This window comes from Nyctibius grandis, chromosome 4 (genome assembly GCF_013368605.1).
Source record: "Nyctibius grandis isolate bNycGra1 chromosome 4, bNycGra1.pri, whole genome shotgun sequence".
In the NCBI taxonomy this organism is placed as follows: domain Eukaryota; kingdom Metazoa; phylum Chordata; class Aves; order Nyctibiiformes; family Nyctibiidae; genus Nyctibius; species Nyctibius grandis.
This window is the reverse complement of record NC_090661.1, coordinates 35,115,338-35,127,456: the sequence shown is the minus strand read 5'-3', so window position 1 is coordinate 35,127,456 and position 12,119 is coordinate 35,115,338. Positions and strand designations below refer to the sequence as shown.

At 35.3% G+C, this 12,119-nt stretch overlaps 1 protein-coding gene across 2 annotated transcripts in view; it reads left to right on the top strand.

Moving 5' to 3' along the window:
- GPHN (gephyrin) overlaps nucleotides 1-12,119 on the top strand; it is a 333,104-nt gene that overhangs the window by 241,272 nt on the left and 79,713 nt on the right. The gene's annotated exons all lie outside the window — the stretch shown is intronic.

The following is a 12,119-nucleotide window of genomic DNA, read 5'->3' as shown; positions in this document are numbered from 1 at the left end:
ATTTACAGTTTATTCCTTTTTTCTGGATGTCACTGTCCTTCACTTATCTCCAGTTTGTTGTGTACTATGAACTTTGATGAACATTTTTAAGGGTCAAAAAAAGCATTTTTCATCTTCATAAGATTTACTTTCCTTGGGATTGACTTCCCTTACGTGATCTGGCCAATACATAAAGTTTTTTGTTCCTGGCCAACTGATGTAAAATCATTGCCAGTTGGGTTACTTTGGAGATATGTTTCTCTGTTAATATGAACTGTGTGAGAATTTGTGTGAGAGATTTCAAGAACATTTTTCTGGAACAGAATGGTGTAATAATATACATAGTATAGCTTTTATGGTTTCTTTTCATCAACTGGACCCTCTTCTTCTGTAGTTGAATGCACACTATCAACTTGAAGAATCTCCAAGCTTTTCATAAACAATTGCTGATGGCTCCTAAATATCCTTTTACTTAATATATTGCATTCTTTCAAAGCTCCTTCATGTAAGGGCTGTTTGAATACATAATGATTCATATTTAGTTTCTCTTCTGTAAGTTGTTTACGTTTTTGTCTTCTTAATACATTTATCTTGAGGATCATTTTAATGTTGTTTTTATACATCCACCTATCTTTTCACTGAATCACAGGACATCTGTTTAAGCTACATTGGATTGGAAAGAGGTTTATCCCATTGTTCTTCTTCTGTATTTTGCCTTGGTCAGTTGAATGGCCCACGAGGGGAAAAAAAAAAGTTTTGGAGTATATTGTGGAATTCAGCTGAAGGACATGCTCCAAAGTAGGAGCATCATATGCACAGTTTTGCTCTAGATTTCCAAAACTGATCATTCTTTTCTTACCATGATGCCCTGCATTTTGAGATGAAACGGTAACTGGAAGGAAGTAATGGAAGGTAAAACTGGAAAAACAAGAGAGGTCTTCTTTTCTCATAGCATTTACAAACTTGTGAATGCCACTGTTTCACAGCCAAAAACCTGCTATAAAAAGGAATAACTCCATAAACATTTGTTAGCAGTATGTGTAGTCACATTGACAAATATGATGCAAGCAAGTTTCATGATTTAGGATTCAGTAGGGGATGTTCACACTATTTAACTTCACATCCCCTAAGACAACTAGGTTAGGAGTACAAGGGAACTTTTAGCTAGGTGCAATGACAAGAATCCGTGGCTAGAAACTGGCATGGACTATTTTTGTCTAAGAGGACAGAAAATGTTTGTCAGTGCAGTTGTCAGGGATGTGTGGGTTAACACATATGACAAATGCAAAAACATTTATTTGCAGACCCAGTGATATAATGTCCCACAAGTGATATTAATGGTTTTCTTTACTCACTGTTCATTATTGATGTCTGCGGTAGTGGTCAAGTGGGAGAACAGTTACGTTTTCCCTACATGTACAACGAATAATCTGAACTTGATTTAGATGCTGTGTACTATAATCTCTTGCTTTTGATTAACATGGTTCCAAAATTGCATGCCCAGGCCATTGAATAAGGAACTCAACATCTTTTTAAACCATTGCCGTCAAGAGTTTCCATTGCTGGTGTTGCTTTTATTCAGTTTCAGAATTAAGTAATTTGATCATATCAAAAAGGCTTTGTCATTATGGGCCATGAATGTTTTAGCCAGGATTTTGGAATGAAATCTGACAGAGGTTTGGCTTTTTGGTAAATGTGCATGTGAAAACACATTTCTGAAAGCTTTTAGGTCCTGCAAAATTCCGATTTCTTTGTCAGAAGCAGTAAGCAGGGAAACTTTAGAGTAGCAAGAACAAGGAATATTATCAGAAAAGGGAAGGAGTCTAAGATAGATAGCGTTAAGTATTTGAGGCTATTTCTCCTGTTGTGGAACTCTTCCTTTAAATAAATCCAACTAAAGCCAGAATCTCAGATTAGCCAGTTGTTCAGAGCTGGTTTTTCTTTATGAGGTGTATAACTGCTGCTTTATATATATTTAAGGTTAGGTCTTCCAAATTCTTTTTTCTGGAGTAAAATCAGGGATGAAGATAAACAGGTACATTTCTTATGGGATCTATTAGAAGGTAGAGGAATAATAATGAAACCATATGTGAAAATTCTGCTTAGAAAACATTAAATGTCTGTTCTTTGATACCCAGGTCTTTCATTCATCTTCTGACAAGTCCATTCAGCCTATTTGAGCACTCCTCTTTGCTCACTGTTTGGTTCTGGTTTCCCTGCTTCCTAAGTTTTCTTCCACTGGCTTCCTATCTCATTCTACTCCCATTGTAACTCCACTTTGTTCTTCAGATACAAAGATAGGGACACCTGTGGCTAATCTTTAGCTTTTAACTCCTACTATTATTCCCTTGTGAATAAGAAAGGGATGTAAATATAATGCATTTATCTTAACTGTCAGTGCATTATACCCTGACAGTTTCCTGCAATGTTCCCTACACAACATCTGTCTTGCTTCTTTACATTGAGTATCTTCATTCTCCTCCTTCAGAATGTTCCAAAAACCTCACATCTTTCAGGTAACATTTTGCCAATAACTACTTAATGTTGCTCCTGCCTCATCTCTTAATCCACTCATTTAGCTTGTGTTGTGGCATAAAAAAAAGTCATAAAACCTGAGGCACAAAGTTTTATTTTCAATTTCACTGTTCAGGTTCTTTTTATTAGTCCTATGTTATGCTTAGAAGGAAGTATTGTTTTCATTTTGCAAATTGGGTAATAGAAAAATCAAAGAACTCGTTTCTAGATTACACAAGTGACCGATGGGGATAGAAGTATGCAAACTTTTGATTTGGAACACTTACGTGCACATCTTTTATTCTAATCTTTTCTAGCTACAAATGTTCATCTGTGATGGGGTTCTTGTGTCTAGCTCAGTTTCTGAAAAACAAGGAGTGTATAATCCATGCCATTTTCTGAAATACTTGTTTATCAGTCAACTTCTAGAACATCATGCAGGAGTTGGCCAGAGACAGATAAGGGTATACCTGAATTCCTTTCTGTGGCATTTGCCGTGAAAAAAAAATGGGTTTTTATTCCTGCTGTCCCTTGCCTTCTTGGTAATACCCTATTTAATTCCCAGAACAGATGTTTGTGCGATACTCATATCACTCTGATTCATCCCTTGAGAAGCATCCAAGTTGCATTCTGCAAGGTTCCTGTAGAAAACATGTTATCATGTATATTAACTGTGCCATGGATGTAAAACAAGAGTTGACCTTAGGCTATCTCCTTGTAATTTATATTTTCGTTGTAATTTATAATTTCATTGCTTGCAATGTACACATTGCTTATGTATTCCTCTATATATTTTGAAGAAAGAAGGAGTAAATAATGTCAGTTATATGCACCCGTAATAGCTCCGATCTCATTTCTGACTGAATCCTAAACCTTCAGGACAACTTGAGCAGCCACAGTACCCACATTGGTAAGTAATAGAAGAAAAACTTTTTCCCTGAAAGGGAATGCAGATTGCTGTCACTTACAACCTTTCCCCAAGTTTCGGTGGTACGTAGCATTTTTCTTAATGTCCTACTTCCATGTCATTATGTGAGATTATCAGCATTTCTTTTTTTCTTATTTCTCATTTGTCAAAACAAAATTGAATAGATTAATTTAGAAAAAAGTTTCAAATTAGTAACATGAATTGGGGTTCTACTTGATTATGTCTTGCTGTCTGGGACTGGTAATATCTCAACCAGGGTATTCGACCAAGTATTTTTGCTCTAACTCCTCTTGTTTTCTTTTCAAATAAGAATCTTTTTTCCCTCTTGAGGCTTCTTTTCTTTTATTTAGGAAAAATACAGCAACTAGGTTACAGCAGCATATATTTTAATTGAATCTGTCTTCTAAAGGAGACATATTTTATTTAAGAATGACAGTTCTTTCTTGGTCAGTGTACTAGAATTGCTTGGAGATTTGCTTGGAGTCCAATCAAAACAGTAATATGGGTATTTCACTTGAGAGTTCAAAACAGATGCTATTTTAATGACACAAGACCAGGGAAGGAAAGCAACAATTTACATAAATGTTTCCAGTGTATTTTGCTAGTGGACATCCTATCAGAACTAAGTATTTAAATTGTTAATATATTGCTTAGTTGCATTATTTTCTTGAGAATCTAATGCAAATTAAAAAAATATCCAGTTCATTGTGTTTTGAATACGAATTTCTGCATTTTCCATGGGTCAGGTAAGAACAAAAAGTAGTGATCTAACTTGTGCTTTTGCTAGTGTGCTCCAGAGAGCATAAAGCATAGTTGAATTTCCATGGTTCATTCAGTCTTTGGCTTTCTTGCTGAGATTTCTTAAAGAAAAGACAATTAATGTGATTATAAAGGGTTCACCTCAGTTGTGTGGGACTTCGTTTTACATAACCTGTGAAACAACCATCAGGTAATAAAAACTTCCAATTCAGTCTCGCCACAGACTAGAAGGATATCCCTAAAGTTTCTGTTATTTTCTTCTTCCTCTCTACTTCAAATGACACGGCACAATTTCAATTTATCAGTAAAAGAGGTTTATTTACTGGATTCAGCAATTCAATTCTGAAGAGAACTTTTGCAGTAAATGAATGTTTAATTTTACGTGCTCCTAACAGTGCGAAGCCTTTTGAGCAACTACCTCATTTGTTTCTTCCATCTTTGCATCGTCTAGGAAAAAGCCATATATAATAAAGGAAAAGTAATCAGGTAGGAGATGTTGGGGGAGAGGTTATATGCATGGTATATTTAAAAGAAAAATCTAATGTTGGTCTGGCATTAAAATTTTCTGGTTGGGCAGCATAATTTTTAACTGGGAATCTTGATAGCAGTGGCTAAAATCTCTAGGCCTGGGTCAATAGGAATCTGCATTGCATTCTGTCAGGTATCAATCATGATACTTGCCAGGCCTGATACTCCCAGTTACAGCATACTATGATCATATGATTTGTAGAAGGTATAGGGTGTTTTTTCCTTCACTCAGTGTTTTAGGACTTCATTATTCTTCATATCCAAATCAGATAAGAAACATGTATTCTTTCAAAAATGTTAGTAAATTCAGCATGCAACATATGTGCCAGATTGGTAATATATTGACATTAAAATGATCAACAAAGGGAGTTTAAAATGCCAAGATAAAGCATCATGTATTCCAGAAATTAGAGTCTGTGTCTTTGTCCTCTAGAGGTGTCTCAGAGAGTCAAATTGATGTCTTGCATGTACTGCTAACTGATTGTGTGGAAATTTTTTTAAGTTCACTTTTTCTTTATTCTTCTGTCTTTTTTACCCATCTTCCCCCATTGTAGCAAATTAGACGGCCGGATGAAAGCAAAGGAGTTGCTAGTAGAGTTGGATCCCTCAAAGTAAATATGTTTCTAACATTTATTTTGCAAGTTTTCTTCTATAGCCTACACTTTTCCTTTTGAAAGGGGGAGGTGAGGGGAGGGAGGGAAGGGGCTTTTCCATTTCTCACCATCCCATCATTTTTATTTCAGTATTCTTATTGCTGTTGGGTCACATTTTGTTTGTTTCTGTGCTACACATAGAACAACCTACTGAAGGCAGGCTGCCAGTTAGTTACCTTTGAATGTCACCACAAATAAGAGATAGTAACAACTTTCTTGAAGTGCCTGTAATTTGGTGATCATGATTAAACCACTTCTCTGATCTATGTTGTTTGCTGTCTCTTAACTGCCTGTTACATGGAGAAGTGACTTACTCATCTTCAGACTGCTGCTTCCCATCTTGAAACAATTAAACTTTTATATTGCTCATGCTTTTTGCACTCAATACTGCAAAAGACCGTTACAAGAGAGTTGAACGTTTCATGTTTATCTAGCCTTTAAATCAGAAAAAATCAGCATAAATAAAGAGGAAATTAGAGAAAGATTCATGTGAGGCTAATAAGAATGCAGCCACTGTTTTGTTAATAATTAGCCCTTTATGCCTTTTTTGTGTTTTTACAAACATACTCAAATATTTAGAGCAATTAACAGAACAGGCAGATATCTAAATCAGTACCCACCATGCATAGTGTTACACCCTAATAAATGGTTTAAAACACAGAACGTAATCTATACCAAGATGCTGATCATGTGCAGTCCAGGCCATTCTGTTAAGTTTCCATCTCAACAGTTGCCTCTTTTTCAGCTATCCAATTTTTCACTTTTTTTCCACTTTATATCCTTTTAGCACTTTCTCAAGCACTAATTATTTCATTTTTCTTCTGCACTCTCCTTGCCTTTCCTGCATTCTTGGTTTTTCATCTTCTGTTTTGGTTTTATATGTGAGTGTATTGCCTTTGTTCCAGGACCAGCCATCCTCTCTGTTCTCTAACACTGCTCTACAGCTGCTCTTTGTGAAAACGTTATTTCACTGAGCATAAAGAAGAGGAGGGGAAAGATTAATTATGCACCTCTTTCCAGTAATGCCACCATTTAAATTGATCTCAGCGTAGAAAAAGAAGCCAGTTGCTATATGTTTATACAAGTTATAGTTAGAGGCATCTGTAGCATTCCTCACTGTCTGTGAGGCTTTCTCTTTTATCTTGTGTTTTGGGTAGAGGTGTTAGTTACAGTGTAGATGAGAAGAGCACTGTACATGAATGAGGCACTGTTTCAGTGGAAGACATTCAGGATCACTGAATTCACATGGAGGAAAATGCAAGACAGCCATAGTTTCTATGCTGTTTTTGAAAATTGTGTATGTAATTACTGTGACCTGTGCATTTTAATGGGTCATCATATACAATTCTAGATGCGTAATGCACATACGTATGCACAAGATGTAGCTTATTTCGGTGGTATTATTTTTATGAACAGCCACTGACACCTAATTTAGGATTATTATTTCTATATCTGGTTGCCTAGGATTTAATTTCGTGACCCAAAATGTATATTCAGACACAAAATCTTATATGATAGAAAATGTGAAATCCTAAATGAGGTTCCCAAACATGAGTATTTACCTCTAAAATGTTCTTTTTGATGGAAATAAATTCTTACCAATAAACAAGTAAGTAAATAAATAAATGAACAACGTAGCAGATACTCAGTTGCTTTAGAATGATCTCTCCCTTGATTTTTCAGTTTTTCCTGTACTGAAGAAAGAGCCGTGTTAATCAAGCCAAAATATCTTGTTTCCAGATTCCAAGTTTACTGAGGTTATGTGTCTGTGTTCAGAGCACTTTGATGTCTTGAAATGTTTTGCCAGAGGCAGTGAGAAATGTGTTATACCATGATTTATTGAAACAAAAAAAAAACAAAAAACATAAAAACAAAGAACAAAAGAAAAAAGAAAAAACGTGACAAGAGAACAGGTTGCTTTTTCAATTCATTTTCTGATGCTTACATGTAGCTCCATCGAAAGCTGGAGGAGCTCGGAGGTCATCTAGAAGGCAATGTCAAAGGATGCTCTCTCTGAGTAAATGTACGATTTCACTCGGTGATCTGTTTTTTTTAAAACTTCCGCTGGCTGGTAACACCAAATCTGATTGGTTTGTCCTCTCATGCCCACCTTTTTTCTTTATCTCTCTCTCTTTCTCCCTTTGTGTTTTATTTCTTTTCTAGCTGGGGTTTCATTTTAACGTGTGTGAGAAACCTGACCTAATTGACAGGGTTTGTTTAAAAGAATATCCTACTTCATTTTAATGACCGCTAATAAAACTGCTTGGCTTTACAGCAACTAGAAAAAAAATCCCTTTCCAAAACTGAAGTTGCATATCTAAAAGTTTCCTGAATATTAAGCTTAGCAACAAATAAAATAGATATCCTTAATTTAAAGCATAAGAATATCTTCTGCCAGTGATTGATATCCTTACCTGAACTGGAAACTATGGCTGATATAAGGTAACCCAAAAGCATATAGGTTCACATATACATCTGTCTTTGCCTTGAATCTTTTTGAGTCCCTATTTTATCTCACAATATATGTTCATATTTGCTTGAATGCCAGCTATGCAATGTTAGGAGACTAATACAAAAAATTCTGCAGCATATTCCTTATGCGTTAGGTTTGTTCTTTAATGAAAAAAAATGTGAAAAAAGTATTAGGATCTAGCATACCAGTCATGATACCCCTATGAAGTTGCCCATTTTTCACAGAAATATTCAATAAAGCAAGTCAAATCCAACATAACAATACAGACAGCAGTGCCTCATGTTTAGTAGTTCACCTCATAAATTAAGATCAGCTTTTCAGCCATTCTACAGAAGTGAATTTAAGCCACATAATTTAATGTATAATGAAAATTAGAAAAAAAAAAGGACAGTGGTGAGCACAGTAGATGTGAAAGTTAGTAACCATCCAGTGAAGATTCTCAGAATAATTTCTTTAGATTCATGTCCTGTTTGTGTCTTCCATACATTATGACTGTTGTCATTCTCGGCACTATCATTCTAGTCCATAATCCACTATGGTTATGTAGTGCAAGATAATTTTGGTAATGATAATGATTTGATAATTTTTACCCCTTTTGGATGCTTTTGCATATCCAGCTATGTATCTGACATAAAGCTGATTTCTGCTCATTGTCAAACCAGACGTCCCTCAGTTTATAATCTTTTGCAGGTCAGATACAACGAAATTGAGCTGCTAATATATTGCAGCTTTCTATAAAATAAATTTGATTAAAGGACTGTATCTTTTCCCTGGCAAATCTTTAAGAATCAAGTTTTTGGGAGAATAAACTGTGTGATATTTTAGATTTGGCGGCAACTCAAATTTATTAGTTGTAATCAAGACAAAGCAAGTTCCTTTATTTTAGACTTCTCACTCTTAAATTCATGATTTAGTACTAGTAAATAAATGTAAATCCAGAAAAAAATTATGCCATGAAACTTTGTGCTACAAAAAAGGTATTCTAATCACACATTATTTCACAGAATGTCACATGGGGAGAGGTTTACAATGAAAAACTGTGACCACATTAGCCATGACAAATTAGTTGTCATGAAATTGTGCCACTTGATCTGTTATTTCATGGCCGTACCCTACACCATGTAAGTAAGGAAGTCAGATTATGAACTAAGAAACATTCCATATATTCTGCATATGCCCTTTAAGTTTCTTAAAACAAGCAGGACACATGGCAAGTATAATAACGTATAAGTAAAATCTGCTGCTTTGTCACTGCCACTCTAACTCATGCTGTAATAATGGATGTTTTAGATAAGGCAACATTGTAAAAGACAATATACAAATGACTGATCAAAGAATACAACAAATCCTTACTAAATAGTGGACAATTAGAAAGAAAATGAGGGATCTGTTAACAGTTCATCTTTAAAATAATTTTCATCTCTTCCATACTGCTTTTGGAAAGAGGTTTAGATGTAAGTTGTTAATACTCCTACAATGTGGCAAATGTATTGTATGGTGTGGGAGGGGGAGCATATAGTATCTGATGGCCAGCCCCATAAGTGAAAATGAAATGCTATTGCACAATTGTGTATACTATTAAGGTGGAACCTTTGTTTCAGAATGAATCGCAGACATGCTTTCCAGATTAAATTCAAAGGCCATTGGAAATATGTAGGAAACACTGGAATTCTGCAGAATATCTCAGATTCCACCAAAAGTTTAGAAAGCCTGCCGGATATGTAAAATAAAATTGCACTGAAAACACGCATGAAAATTTGAGTTAATTAAGCAGTTGGGGCATTTGAGTAGTTTTCATTTTAATATCAGCAGTAACACATAACCATTTACAAAAAAAAGTTATCCTGACGTGAGATTTGTTTTTCCATTTCTTCTTGAGATCTTAATTCATCTTCCTTGCACTATTCCAGTTCTTTTCATGGCTTAATCCTTTGACCCCTCCCAGAGACCTGTGTTTGAAGCTGAACTTAAATATCGTTTAGAGCAATTAGTATTCTATCACTTGGACATGTTCACATTCCCTCACTGTTCAAATTAATGTAGCAGTAGCAAATAAGTGTATTAGATACTGAGATGATCAACAGTGAAACAGCTGACTGGTTTATATTTTAGAATTCATAATACCTACTAAAATTGATACTTCCCTGGAAGTGTAGAGTTCAGCTGAAATTCAAGGGAACAATACTGCTCAGTCTGTGTTTTGAAGATTTTTTTTTGTAATTGTGCAGGCTAAGAATTTTAAATGCAAGTTTAAATTCTGAAGAAAAATATTATGGAAAGCCCATCAGAAAAAGAAATTAAATCTAAGTGTAGAAGTTCTACACGGAGTTCCCAAGTAATATGCCAAACAGTTTTTTTGTGGCTTTTGACCAGCATGGTTCCGAATCAAAGATTCTGGTTTTGTTCAAGAAAAATGTTCTCAGAATTCATAGCAGAGGCCAATTACTGTTCATAGGTGATGTTTAATGAAACCAGGATTGTAATTTTTCCTACAGAGCTGTATCTCTCAGAGTCTACCGTATCTTGCATGCAGTATTCTGTCTTACTTTAAGTACCTGCCTTCTTTGATCATGATGAAGGATTACATTTACAGGGATTTTATTCCTGGTCTTAGTATGCCATTATTAAAGATCTGAGTCGAACCAGTAAGGCCCTCAGACTAACAACAAATTGCTCTTGCAGCCTTTGAACCAGATTCTCAGTTGGTGTAAATAGGCATAGCTCTTTTAAAATCATTCTCACGGTGGCGAATTTCTGTGACTGACAATGTGGCCCCTGAACTTGAATGTTCATGGGGGAAAAGAGCCCAACAGCTCAAATGTCAGCACATTAGCTCCACCTAACATAATATGTAGGGGTTGTCAAGTAGCATACAAAGTAAGGAGAACTTCCCCCTCTCTCAAACTGGAAGAAACCATCAGTGGAGTTCATATATGAAAACAATTTGTAAGCAGAGTAGGTGATAGATTGCAGAATCATCAAAGGAGGTTGGAAAAGTATCAGCATTTAATTTTAATAACACAGAAGCAATACACTTACTTATAAAATGCTAAAATAGGGCAGATGCTCAAAAATGGAGACTAGTTAGCAAGAAAGCAATGAAATGGAAATGATCAGGAAATGATAAGCATGCAGCAGATTAAACAGTCTCATTGTGTGATCCTAATGACAATAAAACAAACAGCAATCACTATGTGCAAAAGTATGCTATGAGCGTAATCTTTTCCTCAAGAACATTAGATCATTTTGAGGCTAGAACACTTGAGCATACCTTCAATTTCATCATTATGAGAAAATGACATAGGTAAATTGAGAGTTTATACATGTATGAATAAGAAAAAATAATTTGGAGTGAGTGAAATTAAGAGATTAACGAAAAGTGTTCATGCATGTCTGGGGGTGTGTGAGCACAGGGAGAAATAAAATATACAGGTATCTTAGTGAAGGGAATATTATCGTTTGCCTATATACAACTGGAACTATGAAAAAGAAAATACAAAATGTTTTAAAGTGATTAAATACTAATAGGAATGAGGCTGGAGTTAAACAGTAATTTTAGCCTAGATATTAATGAAAATATGGATAATTAGATCACAGGATAATTTGACAAGGAAAGTAATATCATTCTACTTATAGCAGTTGTCTAAGAGAAGACTCAAGAAGTACACAAGTGTCTAGCATACCCCTTGTAAGTTAGTGTGAGCAGTAGACAAGATGAGCCAAGTTCTTCCAAACTTTGTGGTGTATGATTCCAAACCTCCTCATCGTTGTTGTTTCTGTTCATCTAGTTGCTGATACTTAAAAAACTGCTGCTGTGATGTTTCTTGCTGTTACTGCATTCTTTGGATCCTCACCTGCAAAACCAAAGATAATGGTTCTTCTTTTCCCATGCTATTGCAAGACAAAGCATGGGAACAATGATTGGACATCATTTATGAGAACGTTGATTAGAGATTCATCCAGAAGTCTTAGGTTAATAGCAGAACCCCTGTTCTAAGCAAAAGCACACCTTATCTTTCGTAGAAAGCTTTCAAAGCAATGTTTCTAGAAATAATTTTTGCTCTGTCAGAAGGTGTTCTCTCTTTTTTGCCAATCATCTCACTATAAGAAAACGTTTCATCAGGTGAAGAAAGTGCTGAGTGTCTGTGAACATTTAAGATGTTGTGAAGTGATTCAGATTTCCTTAGAAATGTTATCTGGAAGAGCAAATGACATACACCATGCCAGAAAGGAACAGAAATATTTTCAGAGTATTAAAAAAATTTCAGTGAAGAAAGAACAGCTG